The following is a 22,910-nucleotide window of genomic DNA, read 5'->3' on the forward strand; positions in this document are numbered from 1 at the left end:
TCATATAACTTAACGCTTGTTAAGCAACGTCTAATAATGATGGAAATCGGCTTCCACCTTCAATTAAGAAATACTTAAAGTGAAGATGTTTATGTCAACTTTCACCTGTAACGGAACATTGGTAACGTCCAATTAAGTAGTTGTTGTCGATATCTGACACGAAGATTTAATAATTCCATCGAAGTTTACTTTGAATGGTAAATGTTCAATTATATTTCTATTCTAGAATTAATAATATGGAACAAATCCTTTATTTTTGGTCTGAACTCCTCCTTAACGTGGAATTAATTATTGACACGTTTCCTTCCTGGAAACAACTTTTGTGTGGAAAAGAGTCTACCACAGTCACACTCAGCTGTGGAGGGTGGCCAGGCTGGTGTAACAGTGAGAGGTCGTGTTTTAGTGCGCTCCGCAAGACATTACAATTTTTTTTCGTTATAATAAATATAGCAACCAACCACTTTGTTTTGTACTTTGATTTAAGGTGCTTCGGGTTTTAACCCACATTCAGTTACAGTAAAAGGACTACGACTCGTCAATCAGTGTATAGTTACGACATCGACAGGAAATAGGCTGCTGCAGTTGCTATTCTGCTCTTCTCGTTGTTATTTTGATTTTAGCGTTTACTAGGTGTAATTACGTACTGAATAAAGAGATAAGTATGTATAGTTCAATTTGAAGATGAATGAATCCGCGAAACTCGTATATCTTAAATGAAAGTCCACAATACGTGGTGGTTGCTGGATTTATTAAGATAATATAATCCACGGCCTCGGAACTCAATAGCCAGTAAAATGGATAAATTATTTTTACTACTTTGTGCTACTGCGGACATACTGTGTAGTACCGAAGGACTATGTTTATTAAGAAGACACCTCTGGTGATTATTAGCAATGGTTGCAACATTTTTACAACTTGTCTTCAAGCGCGCTAACGACAGCCATTTAGAACCGTTGTCATATTACTTCAATCAGAGACACGAAGAATTTTGAGATGCGTTTATGACACCATACCCTTCACTGCACTGCTCATAACTAGGTAAGTTAAAGGTTATCAATTTGCTATACTTTCAAAAGGGGAATACTGCATATTTTAACACATACTGTGATGTAGTGTGTTTTTGACCAATAAAGATACATTCATTTCCATAGCTTACAACAGTTTAATTGCAGCCACAGAATCTATTCTCCATAAACCTTACGTCAACTTTTATAAATGTCGAATGTAAAAGTTGCTTCACTAATTCCTGTGATACAGACAGTTCATTGAGGCAGCCGTGCGTGTTGCGGCGTTAGCGGTAGCTTACACATGGGGCGCTAATTCCCTAGTCCGATTATCCGGTTACTGCTACACCCGGAACAACAGTGCTGAACGACACACGATGTTGCTGCTACTCCAATTACTTGCTAAGCCCACTCGTAGATATGGTTTGTGCACGTAAGACGATCGTGCTTTGTGGTGGTCAGTCGTCGTCGACCAGAAACTTGACAAGTATGCCTGCTCTCACACTCCCATGCAGTACATCATTAGACCACTCTCACTTCCAAATGCCCTACAAATCTAGATATAGCAGGATTCTGCCTACTTGCAATATGGAGAGCCATAACGTGGCTTCCGTCAAATAATCAGGTGCCAATAACTGTCTCACATGACTATACGACACCTCCGTAACCTTCTCAGTGATCAGTTTCCATCTGATGCTGTCCACACCACTTACATAACTACCAGGCCTGACAACAACACCAAACACGAACAATATTAACACATTGTGGTGGTCGTGGTCGTTCTACCTGACACAGAGAATTGCATACCTAAAGAGTTAAATATCTACCGATGACTTGTAGGTACACGAAGTTACGCTGATATTTGACCTTGTCTTCTTAGAGCTTCACTCTTTTTCTCAGGCAGTTTATCTTCAGTGCAGGAAATGGTGCGTTAGTGCTTGGAGGTATAATAGGAAGAGGCTTAGCGTTCTACTTTTATGAACACGAAGAGTGATGAGTGCCGTTGAGTGACACCACACACTTATCGCCATTTTGTTACAAGTCGTGAACATCTAATGAGTCCAGTGGTCGAAAGACGTCGGCTTGGTAAGAGGACATTTGTTGCCTCTGCCGTATTATCAGAGTCGATGTCGGAGTTGAGTTGGGGTAGGGTTGTTTTGGGGAGGAGACCAAACAGCGAGATCTTCGGTGTCATTGGATTTAGGAAAGGATGGGCAGGAAGGTGGCCCTGCTCGTTTGAAAGGAACAATCCCGGCATTTGCCTGAAGCGATATGGGTAAATCATAAAACGTAAATCAGAATGGCAGGACGCAGGATTGAACCGTCGTTCTCCCGAAAGCGAGTCCAGTGTCGATGTCGGAGTAAGACGAAACTGAACCAGGCGAGTAACTGCTTCTAGAGTTGCAAGGAACTGTAACGGAAAATGAAAAAATCTTCGTGAGGTTTCCGTTCCTACAGACCATTTTTGGCAGATGTAGACGGAATTGGAGATTGTCTCTGGATGAAATCGGGTAAATCACAGACAGAGACTTGTAAACAACAATATCTATAAAAACAAAGAGAAAATGATTAATGAATGTTATGAAGTAGAAAAGTTACTGTTAAGAGGAGCGTGTAACAATAATATCGATTCTAAGTAGGTTATACTTTGCAACTGTGTGTATGTAACTATGACGTGGTTTTTCTTTACTAATGAAGGTCATTGAATTGTCAGAGGGAAAGGTGAAGTTTGTAGTGTAAGTATTGTAAAAAACTAAAGTATATTTAAATATAATGGAATTTTATAATACATGTCTGCTCATAGAAGAGAAATTGTACTTTGAATGCTGGTTCATCTTTAGGGAATTTCTGTTGTGTGGTATAAAAGAAGTGGCTTGGTGCACTGTAAAAGGTGGTTTTGGCTGTCGATCTGGGCGGCCACTTGGTGAGCATACTACGCAGCCAGTGGCTAGATGTTGTAAATTGAACATCGAGGGTGCCAAATGAGGCATTTGGAATGTAATCTATATTGAAAACTTGCCCTTGGTGTGGATTCGGCTGTCGAACCTTGCCCTTGGTCTTATGGAATGGCTCTAAAACGAGAAAAATACGTCACCTAGAGGAATTTGTAAGAAGTATTCAACTTCAAAAACGCTGGACCAGTTAGCCGCCACATTTCTTGCCACCTTTATTACGACACTGCTACGCCAACTTCCGGAACATTGATATGTATTATAGCACGGACCCGTATATTTGCATGAGTGTTTGAAATAATAATCGAAGTGCTATAAACTCGTGTTTCAAGCTGAAATTTATCCACATCGTGTACCGATGCAGCATCATTTCCCAAAGGCGCAGAAAACAGAGTATCCTGTGTCTAACTGTATGGTTAAATGATGATGGCGTCCTCTCGGGTAAAATATACCGGAGGTAAAATAGTCCACCATTCGGATTTCCGGGAGAGGACTACTCAAGAGGACGTCGGTATCAGGAGAAAGAAAACTGGCGTTCTACGGATCGAAGCGTGGAATGTCAGATCCCTAAATCGGGCAGGTAGGTCAGAAAATTTAAAAAGGGAAATTGATAAGTTGAAGTTAGATATAGTGGGAATTAGTGAAGTTCGGTTGCAGGAGGAACATGAATTTTGGTTAGGTGAATACAGGGTTATAAATAAAAAATCTAATAGGGGTAATGCAGGAGTATTTTTAATAATGAATAAAAAAATAGGAGTGAGGGTTAGCAACTATCAACAACATAGTGAACGCATTATTGTGGCCAAGATAGACACGAAGCCCATGCCTACTACAGTAGTACACGTTTGTATGCCAACTAGCTCTGCAGATGATGAAGAAATTGATGAAATGTATGATGAGATAAAAGAAATTATGCAGGTAGTGAAGGGAGACGAAAATTTAATAGTCATGGGTGACTGGAATTCGAGAGTATGAAAAGGGAGAGTAAGAAACATAGTGGGTGAATGTGGGTTGGGGGAGAGAAATGAAAGAGGAAGCCGCCTGGTAGATTTTTGCACAGAGCATAACACTTGGTTCAAGAATCATAAAAGAAGTTTGTATACATTGGCAAATCCTGGAGATACTAGAACGTATCAGATAGATTTTATAATGGTAAGACAGAGATTTAGGAACCAGGTTTTAAATTGTAAGACATATCCAGGGGCAGATGTGGACTCTAAGCACAATCTATTGGTTATGAACTGTAGATTTAAACTGAAGAAGCTGCAAAAAGGTGGGAATTTAAGGAGATGGGACCTGGATAAACTGACTAAACCAGAGCTTGTACAGAGTTTCAGGGAGAGCATAAGGGAACAATTGAAAGGAATGAGGAAAGAAATACAGTAGAAGAAGAGTGGGTAAGTCTGAGGGATGAAGTAGTGAAAGCAGCTGAGGATCAAGTAGGTAAAAAGACGAGGGCTAGTAGAATTCCTTGGGTAACAGAAGGAATATTGAATTTAATTGACGAAAGGAGAAAATATAAAAACGCACTAAATGAAGCAAGCAAAAAGTAATACAAACGTCTCAAAAATGAGATCGACAATAAGTGCAAAATGGCTAAGTAGGAACGGCTAGGGAACAAATGTAAGGATGTAGAGGCTTATCTCACTAGGAGTAAGATTGGTACTGCCTACAGGAAAATTAAAGAGACCTTTGGAGAAAGAGAGTCACTTGTATGAATATCAAGAGCTCAGATGGAAACCCAGTTCTAAGCAAAGAAGGGAAAGCAGAAAGGTGGAAGGAGTATATAGAGGGTCTATACAAGGGCGATGTACTTGAAGACAATATTATGGAAATGGAAATGAATGTAGATGCAGATGAAATGGGAGATACGATACTGCGTGAAGAGATTGACAGAGCACTGAAAGATCTGGGTCGAAACAAGGCCCCAGGAGAAGACAACATTCCATTGGAACTACTGACAGCCTTGGGAGGGTCAGTCCTGACAAAACGCTACCATCTGGTGAGCAAGGTTTATGAGACAGGCGAAGAATATAATAATACCAATCCCAAAGAAAGCCGGTGTTGACAGATGTCAAAATTACCGTGCTATCAGTTTAATAAGTCACAGCTGCAAAATACTAACGCGAATTCTGTACAGACGAATGGAAACACTGGTAGAAGCCGACCTCGGCCAACATCACTTTGGATTCCGCAGAAATTTTGGAACACGTGAGGCAATACTGACCCTACAACTTATCTTAGACATTAGATTAAGGAGAGGCAAACCTACATTTCTACCATTTGTAGACTTAGAGAGAGCTTTTGACAATGTTGACTGGAATACTCTCCTTCAAATTCTAACGGTGGCAGGGCTAAAATACAAGGAGCGAAGTGCTATTTACAATTTGTACAGAAACCAGATGGCAGTTATAAGAGTCGATGGACATGAAAGGGAGGCAGTGGTTGTGAAGGGAGTGACACAGGGTTGTATTATCTCCCCGATGTTATTCAATCTGTATAGTGAGCAAGCAGTAAAGGAAACAAAACAAAAATTCAGAGTAGGTATTAAAGTCCATGCAGAAGAAATAAAAACGTTGAGGTTCGCCGATGACGTTGTAATTCTGTCAGAGACAGCAGAGGACTTCGAAGAGCAGTTAAACGGAATGGATAGTGTCTTGAAAGGAGGATATAATATGAACATCAACGAAAGCAAAACGAGGATAATGGAATGTAGTCAAATTAAGTCAGGTGACGCTGAGGGAAATATATTAGGAAACGAAACACTTAAAGTGGTAAAGAAGTTTGGCTATTTGAGGATCAAAATAACTGATGTTGGTCGAAGAGAAGAGGATATAAAATGTAGACTGGCAACAGCAAGGAAAGCGTTTCTGAAGAAGAGAAATTTGTTAACATTGAGTATAGATTTAAGTGTCAGGAAATCGTTTCTGATAGTGTTTGTATGGAGTGTAGCCATGTATAGAAGTGAAACATGGACGATAAATATTTTGGACAAGAAGAGAATAGAAGCTTTCGAAACGTGGTGCTACAGAAGAATGCTGAAGATTAGATGGGTAGATCACATAACTAATGGGGAGGTATTGAATAGAATTGGGGAGAAGAGGAGTTTGTAGCACAATGTGACAAGAAGAAGGGATCGGTTGGTAGGGCATGTTCTGAGCCATCAAGGGATCACCAATTTAGTACTGGAGGGCAGCGTGGAGGGTAAAAATCGTAGAGGGAGACCAAGAGAGGAATACACTAAGCAGATTCAGAAGTATGTAGGTTGCAGTAGGTACTGGGAGATGAAGAAGCTTGCACAGGATAGAGTAGCATGGAGAGCTGCATCAAACCAGTCTCAGGACTGAAGACCACAACTACAAGGAAATCAGATATTTTCATATTAATGAGAATTTGAAAAGTGTATATGTGGTATTATTTTATTTTATTCTCAATATCCCTGCCAGTTACGTCAGCACTCTTTGCAAGCCCAAATTTAGTTCAGTGAGCAATGCAATTTCATCTTAAAACTATGTTACGTACTGATTGTGATTACAACTATAGCTGCGAGGACTGATGCAATATCTTGGCAGTCTGAGCAGTTCTCTTAGTTTGTTCGCTGACGATGCTGTAATTTACCGTCTAGTAAGGTCATCGGAAGACCAGTATCAGTTGCAAAGCGATTTAGAAAAGATTCCTGTATGGTGTGGCAGGTGGCAGTTGACGCCAAATAACGAAAAGTGTGAGCTGATCCACATGTGTTCCAAAAGAAATCTGTTGGAATTCGATTACTCGATAAAGAGTACAATTCTCAAGGCTGTCAATTCAACTAAGTACCTGGGTGTTAAAATTACGAAAAATTTCAGTCGGAAGGATCACACAGATAATATTATGGGGAAGGCGAGCCAAAGGTTGCGTTTCATTGGCAGGACGCTTAGAAGATGAAACAAGTCCACTAAAGAGACTGCTTACACTACACTCGTTGCTCCTCTGTTAGAATATTGCTGCGCGGTGTGGGACCCTTACCAGGTGGGATTGACGGAGGACATCGAAAGGGTGTAAAAAAAGGGCACCTCGTTTTGTATTATCACGTTATAGGGGAGAGAGTGTGGCAGATATGATACACGAGTTGGGATGGAAGTCATTACAGCAAAGACGTTTTTCGTCACGGCGAGACCTTTTTACGAAATTTTAGTCACCAACTTTCTCTTCCAAATGCGAAAATATTTTCTTGAGCCCAACCTACATAGGTAGGAATGATCATCAAAATAAAATAAGAGAAATCAGAGCTCGAACAGAAAGGTTTAGGTGTTCGTTTTTCCCGCACGCTGTTCGGGAGTGGAATAGTAGAGAGATAGTATGGTGGTGGTTCGATGAACCCTCTGCCAAGCACTTAAATGTGAATTGCAGAGAAGTCATGTAGATGTAGATGTAGATCTTTCTTTCTATGATTTCTGGCTGGTGCATTAATAGCAACTATTGCCACCCACAACGTAAATCGTCCTGTATTCGTGTGTATCCAATGCACTGTGCAAAGCGATCATTAATGAAAGTTACTTTAGCTACTCATGCTCAATTTCCCTGAACACAATGTTTCAAACTATTAACATTACGCTGGCGACTGTTTGTTATTTCATTTGTATGCACTTCTCTACTTTCAGTAACCTCAAAGTAAAGCTTGTTAAGGTTTCTGTTAATTGCCAATGGTACGAAATTACTGACGCTCTCTATCCATTAAGTAATTACATGCTCAAACACCAAATTCCTTCCAGAGGGTAGCGCTAATTTGTGAGCATGGTGTTATACTTGGCGCAAGCTTGCAATATAATGTTATAAGTGTAACACAGACGCACTCTCAATACTGTTGATTAAATTTAGTCTCAAGAAGCAATGAAAGACGTAAGCAAATTTCAGAAGAGAAGTAAAAGTTCAAGAATTTCCGATAGAACATTTGGTCTTCGAGATGACACCATTCCCCTAGCTGAAAATAAGAAGTGTTTGGTAAAGCTGTGTAATGGAATTAACCCAACAGAACACACAAACCGATGTTGACAGACGAAGTTAAGAAAAACAATTAGAAGCTTAGCAAAACGTTTATCACCAATATTTTAAAGATACGAGAAGGTGTCAACACAATAGATGTTATTCATGGTGTTCGGAATTTCTCATTACAAACTACTACGACTTGTAGAGGGGAGTGAATACAAAATATTTTGAATAAGAACCAACGTCTGGAAACTTGCCGTTTCAATTCACATGTTTAACTTACTAAGCTCTGCTTGAGGAACTGAATTTGGTGTGATGAAGTACAATTATTGCCTAAGAAATCGAAAGGAAACACGACGAAACATCCCTTTATCACTTAAGCACATTTCTTTGCATTAACACTTAAAAATTATTTGTTTACTATATTCCAAAAGCAAAAAGACTCCAGCATACTCAACGTACAGAACGGTACGTACGCATTACAATAGCAGCTCGATGTGGTGACCACCAACGTTGTTACAGACATCGTTCTTACGAAGTACGTTGTGGTACACTTTCTCCATCCAGCATGGTGTCTCTTCAGTTTCTAGTGCAGGAACAAGAACTACTCCCAGCATGTTTTCCTCTGTCTCTACAGGAGTCTCAGAAATTAAACTTTGCATACGACTTCACAAGAATCAGCCCATATTAGTCAAATCCGGCAAAACGACGTCCACGCCGTTGGACCGCAATAAAAATGGATCAGTTGAACAAGTGCGTCCGTCGTAGCAACGAAATGGTACGTTTCCTGACGTGAGAACTATTTAAAATATAATGTACTCACTCCCCTCTAAGTGTCCTCGAAATTGGTAACGGGAATTTCCGAACTCCCTTTATTTCGCTGGCTAGATTACTGCACAGGGTGCTCGAAGGAATGTCGGTATAAGAAGCACAGGTACTTCTTCAACAAAGATTTCTTTCAAGAAACGCGCTGTAGATATGGGTTTAATGAACAAACTGGTGAATATGACTAGAGCAGGGGTCACCAAGCTACGGCCAGCGGGCGGGACCTGGCTCATGACTTTAGTTTATCAAGCTCACCGACGGTATTTGGATTTTCTTGACAAAACGTACGGAATATGTGAATACATGAGATGTTGTGATAGAATTTAAATATTATGTTAGAATGCTAGTAGATCTTCACACTGTCATCTGCCTTATATTTAGTACAACCAATTTTAAATTATTGTTTACGGATATCTCAATATATTACTTATGCATTTAATTCCATGTGTTTTTTTATTTTCAGATTCCGTTTGCTTAACCTTTTATTATCAATACTAAGAAAAAAAATGGTTAACGCTGAACGTTTCAGTGAACCGTAGGAAGTAAAGTACCTCTTTCTGTAAAGAAAAGGAGCAAATATTGACCTGCATAATTTGCCGTGAATGTGTTTTCTTTTTGAAAGAGTGCGATTTTCGACGTCACTGTGAAACACAAATTCTATCAGCATACGCTATTCAATAGCTACAGGAAAATTATGCAATGAAAAATACTAGTCTGTGAAATGCAATGCAAAACCAAGGAAATGTCGTTAAAAAAAAAGGTTACTGTGAGGTGAGTTGTACAGGATCTGAAATGGTGCACATGGTGGCTGAACACGGAAAACCGTTTACCTGTGGCAACTTCAACAAAGTGTATTATATGGAAGCACCAGATAACGTGTGTCCTAGGAATGACTAATTCCTTGGAAGCATTGGTCTTTAGGCGAGTTCAGTTGTAAGTTGAACAGGAGAAATGGGAGAGATCATAGCGCTACAGATAAGCGAGAAATCTGGAATCTTCTAGTGGTATCCTCTGGTGCTGGATGGGTCTGGTGTTATCTCTGTATGTCACAACTTCTGGTGCATATGTTTGGTGTCGATTTCGACATCTGGATTACGAAACAGTCGTTATTTGTTCGCAACATGTATGGACCGGCAGACTGAAAACATATTTTTATGGAAGAGCATAAACTTTTGCAACACTATAAACGTTAGTGCCATCAGCTTCAAGGTGTTTCACTGTGATGAAAAAAACTATCGCTGGAGTGAAGAAATATCTCGTGGATTGATGAGGACCCAGTTGGGCGATATGCCGAGAGCTCTGATGGTTCACAGTACCATACACCAGCATGCATTCTGTGGGAAACTTAGACTTTTCTTCTGAAACCAGTAGTTGCTCCTGTTAACTTCAATCGGAAACATGCACTCAATCACCGTCAGTTCTTGGGTGTTCTTGAAGAAATTGATTGTGAAATCTGTGACTTGCCTTCTGGCACAGAGAGGCGGCAAAGCTCAGGTAAAGTCCTGTTTCGTATTTACAATGTCCGAAACAAAACAGATGTTTCTCTCTCTGAGGGAGATTGAGATCGTTCACAGCTTTCAGAGCCTACATGGCTGTCAAAGTTGTCATTTTTCACCAAAATCGTATCCCACATGGAAGTATTCGACTCTTCAAGAATTCGGAACATCAAGAAAAGGTTAGTCTCATCTGTAATCGTTACAGAAGCCTCAAAGGCTTTCCGAATTAGCTGCCATTGTTTGAAACAAAAATGAAAGGAGAAATCTGTTCTGATTTTCACTGATTTACACTTTTATACTATAATAGCCAAGTTATCAACCTCGATTTTTGCGAAAAACGTTATTCCTGCCTTGGAGAATTATTTCTGGGACAGGTTTTCAGATATTCACAGAACTGAGAATGACGTAGTTCTGTTCTATAATCCGTTTGGTTGTAACATCGCTAAAGTGACAGTTGAACTACAGTTGGAGCTCATTGATTTGCAGCTAGATGACTTGTTGAAAAAGAAGCACAGAGAAGAAAAACTTGTTAAGCTTTACCACTGTTTACCTGATGTTCAGTTTCCGTAACTGAAGGAATTTGGCGGTGGTATGACACCAATACGTGGAGCAATTTACCCAGTGAGGAAACATTTGTAAAATGATGTACGTGAATTCAGGACGACCGAGAATTATTGGTGAACATTTGAAAGCAATCCTCTTGATTGTATGCAGGCATTGTTGCTACAGTTCCGAGAGTTGCAAAGTTGAGAAAGTTTTGATACTGAACATTGTAATCAAGAAATGCGTCGCGGCATAAAGACATCGTTTTGCTTGCAACGTTATTGTAGACAGATGGACTGTGCAGAGAATGTCGCTGTGAGCCAAAGTGAAAAATGTTTCCAGAGATAGAATCATCTGAGTTTTGTTACAGAAGTGCCCATGAAAGAAGGACAGCATGTGTCCAATACCGATATCAGTGTACAACAGCCAGAAGAAACCCTAGACACCATGCTACACGTCTATGGCAGCAGTTCCAAACGACTATAGGATTGCAGCTGTCAACAAAAGAGATACAAAATTGGTTGTAGGAGCAGATATTCCGTGGCAGACAACCTCTCAAGTCTCCCCCTGTGAATCGGATTCGGATGGGGATCAGTTCACACAGGTACGAAACCATACTTTGTGGACTTGGCACCAGGGGCACACATCTCTCCTTTCTCCACCCAGACAATAATGACATTCCTATGAGGATGCAAAAAGGACAACACTTACACCCTGACTGTATTGTAGATCGCCTCCCTTATAAAGTCGGTTCAATGATATTCGGGAATCGAAACATTGATGACTGCAGAACACTCTTTGTGCTAAAAAAAGTGATACAATAACGTGTGAAATATCGGAACGTTATCCTTTCATGCGTATTGGCTCCATTTGGTGAACATACAGGAGCTGCATTCACCTTGACGGACGACATTGCACTCCCCTTTCGTCACAATCTTGTGGGCACCTTTCTAGTGGAGCATAGAATCAGTCTGATTGAATGGTCCCTTTATTGTCTAGATCTTCACTGCATTGAGAATGCATGGGCCATGCCAAAACGAACGAATTCAGGCATCGTAGCCCCCCCCCCCCCCACCACCACCACCCCCAGACACCTTAGAGGGCATCTTACATGCCTCTATGGGCATGCAGGCTTACCTGAACAAATCTGTAAGGAGAGTGCCTAACCACATTCAAAAGTGATTCCAAATATAATGAGAACCATTTTATTAATACACAATGTGTTTGCAAGATGATAGCGAGAGCAAACTGTAGTGTTGGCAGTGGACTTTTTTGCAGGGTTTTGCTTCAGTTTTTTATTTCTGTTTATCAAGTGGAAATGTATCCTCCATACTTTTGTCTGCTTGCGACTGAACTTGTCAGAAGAAATCAATTGTTTATACTGTCATGTCTGGCATTCACAATAAAGCAAAATGCAATCTTTCTTTTGACCAGTGTACCTTGAAAGCCAAATGACAGCTTCACAAATCTTAGCAACGTTTTTGTTTCTTAGGGTGTAAGATGTGAACAATAGGTCTGATGTAACTGTCTTTTCGCCTTCTTTGAGAACTATTTTAGGAAAATATTGCGGTAGTCCGTATTTTCTGTGTGTTGCATGCCAGTCACCTACGATAGATGTAGAATGTTTCAAATAGTATATATAGATAGGAATACGAGCACAGATAATTAAAACCGCTCAGTTTTATTAATAATACTAAGAAAATTGCCTCCAAATCTCTTAAAATATAAAATATTAAGCCTGTAAATGGCACTTTTAATTGATGGTGGAAATACAGCTGTGAGAAATGGTACCGAGTCGTACATGCGAAGCTCAGTCGGTAGAGCACTTGACCGCGAAGGACGAGGTGCCATACCCCAGCGGGGGGCTCTCACATGTATTTTCAATTTGCAATATTGTGGGCAGTGGAATATATTTCAAAATTTTTGGTATTCTTAATATTACTATGCAATATCTCAATCTCATCCCTACACGTTCAATATTACTGTGAATCAGAAATATTGTGCAGTGTTACTGAACAAGTAGGGGATGCTTAAAAGATAAATAGTGACAGAATACCGAAAGTACAAGCTGCAGCTTGTCATGGTCAGGATTGCACTTATTTGAGACTGTCAGGATTTATCTCAAATTTCTGCCTAGTCAACGAAATACACAGAACTGGCTCTTAAATTCGAGGTTTGTTCTACATGAGACTAAGTCTAAATTGCAGAAGAACGTATAGTTTGGATTTAGAAGCACTTACATAGAGACTTACCAGCGTAGGAGTCTTTGTAGTACTGTCATGGGTGTGTCTGATCATTTAGCTACCACTTTACACTGAGGTGAAATGATATCATGAGCAAACTTCTCTAAATATTAGGAGGCAAAGACAGATAAATATTTGCAACCTGTTTGTTGTACGATTACCTATATTTGAACGAGCATAATGCCCTTCAGTGATGTCATTAAGAAACTTTTCTAAATATTCGTAGGCGAAGGTGGTAAAATATTCGGTTAACAGACAGCGTCGTTAACTAAAGTGTGGGTCACCGTAAGCCTTTGTGACTCACAATCATTTAACATCCACACGAAACAACACGGAAAAGCTTGCTCTTTAGTTATTCTGTAAAATAAATAAATAAAATATTTTTATAAAAAACAATCACGCAAGGGAACAACTCATCGAAATCGTGCTCGACAGTCATTTTATAAAATATCTTTGTAAAATATGTTTTTTAAACACAAATGAAATAAAGATACAGGAGCTACGGCACTTTAATAGGACACAGTGATTGGTTAACATTAGAACAAAAAGTCATGGAACTTCCATTGGAAAGAAATGTCTCATTACTTCTAAAATACAGGACTTTACCATGTGTAAACTGGTTGCTGATATACCGCACAAACGAGAGTCTTTTACAATGTGATATTCTGAAGTAGCTACACCACATTCCTGGTTGATTTCCTCAGTTTATTATCAGACGTGTGTTTCAGGACCGTGCTGTACAAGAAAACGGGTTACAATTACATCCCATCTCCTCAGATGACACTTTTTTATGTCCTTCAGCGGCTGTCAAAGTTTCTGTTACTATAAAATGACATTGTGCATGAACAGGGAAGTGAATGCGTTTGGCAGATGATATCTTCTGTCTCGTTGCCAGTATCTTTCATGTACACTTACTTGTTGACAGTTCTGACGTTGTGGTCGACAGTGGAAGCAAGACTGAAGAGATGTCAAGATGCCTTCAAGGATCTGCCAACCTGGAAAAGGTGTTCGACAATGTAAAATGGAAAGACAGGTGTCATTACATACAATACCCAAGATGGATCAATAAAAGGTCAAGAACTAAGTGCTCGGATTAATAAGGGTGTGAGACAGCGATGTTAACATTCGACCCTATTGCTCAATATATACACCGAAGAAACAGTGACGGAAATAAAAGAAAGGTTCGAGAGTGGAATTAAAATTCAACTCGAAAGGGTACCGATAACAAGATTCACTGATGATATTGCTATCTTCGGTAAAAGGGGGAAGAATTACATGATTTCCTGAACGGAATGAACTGTCTAATGACTATACAGTACGGATTGACAGCAACCAGTAAACCAAAGAAAGACGAAAAAATTAAGAAGCAGCAGAAATGAGAACAGGTGGAAACTCAACATCAAAATTGGTGATCCCGATATAGATGCAATTAAGGAATTCTGCTCGTATCAAGACAGCAAAATAACACATGGCAGAAGAAGTAAGATCTTAAGAAGCTGAGTGGCAATGGTGAAGCGGCATTCTAGGCTTAGAGAAGTCTACTAGTCTCGAACATAGGCTTACTGTATTCAGTATTAACAGTGCAGTAATGCCGGCAGAACCTCCTGACGTGAGCACTTGTTTTCATTCTCCAAGAAAGGGCTATAAAAGGAAACCTTACTTGACAGTTTTCACAAACAGTGTATAGAGCTGTACTTCATTACCGATGCGGTAGTTAATCTGGCTCAGAAACCTCCATTCTCTGTCTTCCCTATTCACTTGGGTTTTGCTTCAGGGGGGTTATATAACGGAATTTTTTTTATCGATGATAGAGACAATGCAACAGCATGAAGGTTCAAATGGTTCAAATGGCTCTAAGCACTATGGGACTTAACTTCTGAGGTTATCGGTCCCCTAGAATTTAACTACTTAAACATAACTAAACTCAGGGCATCACACACATCCATGCCCGAAGCAGGATTCGAACCTGCGATCATAACTGTCACGCAGTTACAGACTGAAGCGCCTAGAACCACTCGGCATAGGAAGATTTACGAAAATCACAGGGGAGTCAAAAAGGGCTTCACAGATTCGGAAAGATACATAAATTTATTGAGATAACTTACAGAGTCAATGTATGTGCCATTTAATAGCACACAACATCAAGTTTGGTTCATGTAGTGCATGTGTACCCAATTCTGTCAACAGGAGCGCCAGCGTCATGCTCAGCTAAAATGGCTATTTCCACTGATGCAGAGTATGTTCGCTATTTGATTTCGTTTAGTGCCACGAACTTTGCCCCAACTCTTCAACATAAATTTCGCACGGAATATGCTAAAAGAACCTCCAAGATGGCCAACAATTTGCTCTTGGCATATGAACTTTGTCTAGACGTGTTGTTCACTGCGACATAAAGAATAATCTTGTCGACTGCTTGTTGATTATGTCGAACAAGTCGAGGAGAGCTTTGCCTACAGTCCAGAAACATCAACGAGACGTACGTCTCGCGAGACTGGGGTTCCTCACAAACCTGTTTGGCGAGTTCTGCGCAGCCGTTTAGACTTGAAACCACATACATTCACAAAGGCACAGCACATTACTGATGCAGATAGAGCTTCTCGTGGGGAATCCTGTGAGGAGATGTTGCATCGGACAGTACATGACGACGACAAGGTCGACGACGGCGGCGACGAGAGATCCCTGAAGGCAACATTCTTCAATGACGAATCAGTATTTCGTATTAGAGACATGATGAGGATAGACATATGCAGAATATGGGGTGGCAGAGGTCACATGTAACCCTGGAACAGGTTCATGACAGACTCAAAGTTAATTCGTTTGGTGCCCTTAGAAAACTGCAAGTGTACGGTCCTTTCTTTTTGATTGAGTAAACTGCCACTGGTACTGTGTATCTGAATATGCGTGAAGGCTTTTTAACTCCACGGTTCAATGAAGATGACCTGGATAGGATAGGTTACTACCAGCAAGACCGTGCATCACCTCTTTCCTCACGGGAGTTCGAGGTTTCCTCAATAATCGCTTTTCCAGTAGGTGGATTGGCTGTGAAGGGCCAGTCGCGTGGCCAAATTACTGCCCAGACTTGACACCAATGGATTTTTTTCTCTGGGGTTTCATGAAGGAGCGTGTGTGCGTTCCTACCCTGAGGACCTAAAAAATCGAACCTACGCTGCCATTGCTCAAGCTGCACCCGATTTACTGCAATGAGTGGACGGAGTAATTGTTTGCTACAAACTGACACATCTACCGATTTTGTGAGTTATCTCAATAAATTTCTATATAGGAAAAAAAAGTCCTTTTTACCTCTCCCTCGGCACTTACTGCGTGATGAGGACAATAGTCTTGTAGCATACTTCTCTAAAACGTGGGCTCCATAAAACAGCGTGAAAAAATATGCTTGACTACAACGGTGAAAATTAGTCACTTTTGCATAGCGTATACTGGCGATTTGTGGTGAATGCAGTGAAGAAGGGTCAGTTCGAGCTGCAAATAAATTTTTTTCTTGAGACGGGGAATATTCTTGGTCGTATTAAGGTGATCCGTCTGAACTAAAACCCTGGCGACAGTATGAAAGTACTAACGCGCTGTAGGGCACGGAGTCTCTAGTGAAGAAAGTGCCTTCATACGTGACGCGATACAATAACGATGTGTCAGATGTAATCAAAATTAATTTCATAGTTTTCGTAACAACTTTCTCGTTGCACTATTCTACAGGGTTCAATTGAACGCCGGTTCATGACTGATGACATTTTCCGTCCCACAGGTATAACAGTTTCTCTGCTCTTGCGGTACTTTATTTTTCATCTCGGATAAATTTTATTTTTTCACGATAAAATATACATCACATACATCTATAAACTTTATATATGTTCATATAAGTAAGTGATTCTCTTTTCTCAACAGGTTCAAGTAAAATAACCACCTTCTTCAAAATTTATTGTAGCGTCAGTTTTTTGGAGCAGCTGACCAGAAATTGCTTGTGAAAAGCACTCCATCTCATTTTAGACTAAAACTGCCAATGTTTAACACTTTTTGGTAATTTTTACTAATATTGGAAATTAGCGTATTCGTTGACAGCAGGCCTACTAAGCCGAGGTCAATAAAGACAGACCCGATGAATACTGGTCTTGTTGAATTGAGCACGGTAAATTGTGGTGATGAAGACACGTTACGAAACTACGCAACAGATATTGTCACAACAGCATCAACTGCTGGGTCTCGGTGAAGTTCCCTGCGTTATCATCTCATGCTGAGGCGCGACAGATGGCGAGCGCTGCACCTCCCATTACGGCGTAATTACCGCCGTGGCTGATCCCGCCGCTTAACCCTGAGGCTACGTATTCAGTCAGTGTCTGGACCATCATTAACTACTCCATGGTGGAGGATATCTCTAAAATGCCACTCACAATGCTGAAAATTATGTTCTGGTAACCCATGTCCACGTACAAAAGAGACTAAAGATATGCTTTTATTATCAACTATCTTGAAGCTGATTAAAGCATGCAAAGAAGAGCATTTCCTGTTACATATCACAGACAGGTTTCTTTTATTTCTTGAGTGCATTTCCGTTGTCAGTAAATGACTTTCTTCAACACTGATAAAGATTTATACCAGCCTCGATGATTACATGTTTTCTTGATGATTTTAGAAGAAAACGAAAACACCAATAACTGCACTTTCTTAATACTACCACATAACGTAGTCTAACGTCATAGAAAGAGCTAAATTGTGTAGCAGTAACTTCTCGGTCGCATTGTTCGATACATACGGTAATATTATACAAGAAAATTTTCCATCTCTGTTTAAACTTTTCACCCTTGTTATTATTTTACTTATTGGGAAATGACACATACTGGTGAAATAGTATGACAATGGGAAGTGGCTTTTGACCATTAATCGTTGTATCATAAAATAAAGGTTGTAAAACTGAGCCAAATCTTTTTTCTTTTGTAATCCTTACAGCATCTGATAAAAAGACAATACGCAGATATTTAAGATACAGTATCAGACTTTGATAGATATAATTGCCTTCATTCAACTAGGGTAGTTACTAATACTTACGCAATTAGCAGAAATTCCCTGAAAAACCACTCGGTCATGCCCAAGCTATCAAGCATCTCTCCACTTAAATTTCCTTAACCTAAATGGTTCTCGCACAGTTGCCCACAAGGTGAATATTTTGCAGAACACTAACCAGAGTAAATGAGAACATCCACTTCCAATAAATGGTTATGATGTGAGATTAAATACAAACAAGATCCAAGAGCTCATAAATATTTCAAATCAGTTCACGAAACTTGGTTTCTCTATAGTACACACCACTTTACTCAGAAATATTCCTATGTTATATTCATAGAAATACGCACAAAGTGTCCCTAGGTACAGTCATCAACGAGTGCTCTAATTTCTATACAACGAAAATCATTGGTTATTTTACCGTAAATAAATGTGCAAAAAGACACCAGCTGCTTTACGTCAAGGACGGCACACCTTTCGAAAACAGATATGAAACTAAGAGACCTATGCAGAATCTGATGTAAATTCAAATCACAATTCAGTAATGATGAACTATGAGTGAACTGCGAGTAAGACTCGACATGTAAGAAAGTGAGACAGAGTAGTGAAATTTCTGAAATGTGTATACACACTTGAAATTCTTTCACACTGTAGGTACTACAACAGGGGATACCACGTCTGATAATTAGTAGGGAAGGAAAAGTTTATCAGAGAACTTCGACAGATGAGAAGGTGGCTGCTAAGAAACTATGGGCAAGAAAAGTAAATAATCAATTTCTCGACGAAAGAAATCAAACGAAAATGTTCAGAAAAAGATGGGAAATACCAAAGTTGTTGGGGAAATGAAGTAATATAAGTTAAATTATAAGACATCAATAAGAAAGGCAAATCCACGTAGCAGCAGGAAAATTGTGCGAAAATATAATGGTAAATAGCAGACAGAGACTGTTTTAAAAATGAAATACTAAATTTGGAAGGCTTTTAAGGCAGAAGGAATAAAAAATAGGGAACAAGTGGGACAGAAGAAAGGAAGAGATTTCATGGGGAGAAAATGAGGGAATACTGGAATTATAGGAAACAACAACAAAGGAACAAGGGGATCAGAAATTGTTAACGTGATCCTAGTTGGTCAATAGGATTGTAAAAAAAACGGTAAATGATCTTTAAAAACGCAGTTTTAGCAGATACAAGTTCAATACAGCCTTAGGAATATTTAAAAGGCACAGACACCAACATTAAAACTTTGATTTCGGACGTGCTTCCCATTTGTCGTGCTGATGGATGCGTCATTATCGGTAACCCGACTAACTGCTCGCTGAGTGTCTTACACTCTGGCTGGGTTACAAACGTGGTCTGCTTCCCCATGTGAATACGTGTGATTCTCATTGTAATTGATTGTCATCCAGTTCTCGCTTTATAATTTTTTTCTTATCATATCTACTATGTAAAAACGGGTTATTTGTTTCAGTAACCTTATTTTCTACACACAGAGAGTGGCAGGGGTAAGATGTTGGGAGCGAAAGGCTATTTATAATTTGTAAACAAACCAGATGACAGTTGTAAGAGTCGTGTGACATAAAAGGGAAGGGAGTTAGACTGGGTTGTAGCCTGTCAATGATGTTATTCAATCTGTATATTAAGCAAGCAGAAAGGAAACAGAAGAATAATTCAGAGTAGGAACTAAAATCCATGGAGAATAAATAAAAACTTTGCTGTTCGCCGATGACATTGTAATACTGTCAGAGACAGCGAAGGACTTGGAATAGCAGCTGAACGGAATCGACAGTGTCTTGAAAGGAGGATACATCAACAAAAGCCAAATGAGGATAATGGAATGTAGTCGAATTAAATCAGGTGATGCTGCGCAAATTAGATTAGGAAACGAGACGCTTAAAGTAGTAAATGAATTTCTCTATTTGGGGAGTAAAATAACTGATGATGGTCGAAAAGAAAGGATATAAAATGTACACTGGCAATGGCAAGTAAGGCGTTTCTGAAGAAGAGAAATTTGTTAACAGAGAGTATAGATTTAAGTGTCAGGATGTTGTTTCTGGAAGTATTTGTATGGAGTGAAGCCATGTGTGGATGTGAAACGTGGACAATAAGTAGTTTAGAGAAGAAGAGAATAGAAGCTTTCGAAATGAGGTGCTACAGAAGAATGCTGAAGATTAGATGGGTAGATCGCTTAACTTGTGAGGAAGTATTGAATAGATTTGGGGAAAAGTTTGTGGCACAACTTGACTAGAAGAAGGGCTCGGTTGGTAGGACATCTTCTGAGGCATCAAGGGGTCACCAATTTAGTATTGGAGGGCAGCATGGAGGGTAAAAATCATAGAGTGAGACCAAGAGAGGAATACACCAAATAGATTCAGAAGGATGTAGGGTGCAGTGGGTACTGAGAGATGAGGAACCTTGCACAGGACACAGTTGCATGGAGAGGTGCATGAAACCAATCTCACGACTGAAGACCACAACAACCATAACCTTATTTACGTAACTGTATTTAAGAGTTACCTTATTTTCTAAAGAATTTATTTTTCTTAAAGTTTACCTTAGCAGATCGGTTTTTAAACTTGTGCTAACACAGGAATAGCATCATCTTTGAGACATCAGAATGTCTGTTGGCACATCTGATTGCTACACCTTTGAACTCCTCATAAGCTTTATCTTCATTAGAGGTACATAAATTTTATCTACATCCGTCAACTGCACATACGGTTCACGTCCACGCTGTCGCGGCATGCTACCAGTGTTAAAGATTGCGATGGAGCCCTCTCGCAGTGTCCGGAGCAAGTATGGTGGGTCTGACACACCGGTGTCAATATGTTCTTTTTTCCATTTCCGGGAGTGTTCCTGGGGCTGTACAAGCAATTATCACACGCACGGCACAGCGGACACACCAGGAACCGTGGTGTTGGATGTCGAATGGCACTAGCTGCGCAGAATTTGTGCACCGCCGCCGTCAGTGTCAGCCAGTTTGCCGTGGCATACGGAGCTCCATCGCAATCTTTAACACTGCTAACATGCCGCGACAGCGTGGACGTGAACCGTATGTGCAGTTGACGGACTTTGAGCGAGGGAGTATAATGGGCATGCGGGAGGCCAGGTGGACGTACCGCCGAATTGCTCAACACGTGGGGCATGAGGTCTCCACAGTACATCGATGTTGTCGCCAGTGGTCGGCGGAAGGTGCACGTGCCCGTCGACCTGGGACCGGACCGCAGCGACGCACGGATGCACGCCAAGACCGTAGGATCCTACGCAGTGCCGTAGGGGACCGCACCGCCACTTCCCAGCAAATTAGGGACACTGTTGCTCCTGTGGTATCGGCGAGGACCATTCGCAACCGTCTCCATGAAGCTGGGCTACGGTCCCGCACACCGTTAGGCCGTTTTCCGCTCACGACCCAACATCGTGCAGCCCGCCTCCAGTGGTGTCGCGACAGGCGTGAATGGAGGGACGAATGGAGACGTGTCGCCTTCAGCGATGAGAGTCGCTTCTGCCTTGGTGCCAATGATGGTCGTATGCGTGTTTGGCGCCGTGCAGGTGAGCGCCACAATCAGGACTGTATACGACCGAGGCACACAGGGCCAACACCCGGCATCATGGTGTGGGGAGCGATCTCCTACACTGGCCGTACACCTCTGGTGATCGTCGAGGGGACACTGAATAGTGCACGGTACATCCTAACCGTCATCGAACCCATCGTTCTACCATTTCTAGACAGACAAGGGAACTTGCTGTTCCAACAGGACAATGCACGTCCGCATGTATCCCGTGCCACCCAACGTGCTCTAGAAGGTGTAAGTGAACTACCCTGGCCAGCAAGATCTCCGGATCTGTCCCCCATTGAGCATGTTTGGGACTGGATGAAGCATCGTCTCACGCGGTCTGCACGTCCAGCACGACCGCTGGTCCAACTGAGGCGCCAGGTGGAAATGGCATGGCAAGCCGTTCCACAGGATTACATCCAGCATCTCTACGATCGTCTCCATGGGAGAATAGCAGCCTGCATTGCTGCGAAAGGTGGATATACACTGTACTAGTGCCGACATTGTGCATGCTCTGTTGCCTGTGTCTATGTGCCTGTGGTTCTGTCAGTGTGATCATGTGATGTATCTGACCCCAGGAATGTGTCAATAAAGTTTCCCCTTCATGGGACAATGAATTCACGTTGTTCTTATTTCAATTTCCAGGAGTGTATATCACTTTCCAAGGAGGCGATTACGTCAGTTTTGGCGCCCGAAATATCTGTTTTGTAGCTGCAGCTACTGTGATGCCGTTTATAGATTTTCGCTGGAAATTTCTCCCCTTCCACTTGAGCAACTACACAAATTGGTTTCAATAGCTCTGGCTTTGTGTTGGGATGCCAGAGCAATCGTCCTTCTGTTTCTGAATCATAATGAATCATAATTAATGATAGATGTAATGTGCCATTGAAGATTTGGTACAGCTTGCCGTTATATGCTTTGTATAGTAATCAGGTAAGAGTTTTCATCCTGGATATTTGTCGTTACCATACACTATATTAATTGTATCAGCTTTTCCAAATTATGTTGCTCCAGAGAACCACCTAGGACAAAGGTAAAAGGAATCCTCTCCCTACTTCTGTAATCTCTGATTTGATTACTTACACGGTATAGATCATCAAATCAGCAGGTCAACGCTGAACTAATATATCTATAGGATAAAATTCTACGTCTATGTGTATGTTCAATATTTCTTCCTACAGCACTAGCTCGATTTCAACAAAACTTGGCACTAGTACCATATGCTATTTGGAAAGAAGGGATGTGTGTGTAAGAAATACATATCCCTAAAACTGGAACGGTAGGGGATGAAGCATAATCGTAAGCTCATCGCCCGCAA

The sequence above is a fragment of the Schistocerca gregaria genome, chromosome 7 (assembly GCF_023897955.1).
Source record: "Schistocerca gregaria isolate iqSchGreg1 chromosome 7, iqSchGreg1.2, whole genome shotgun sequence".
NCBI lineage: Eukaryota > Metazoa > Arthropoda > Insecta > Orthoptera > Acrididae > Schistocerca > Schistocerca gregaria.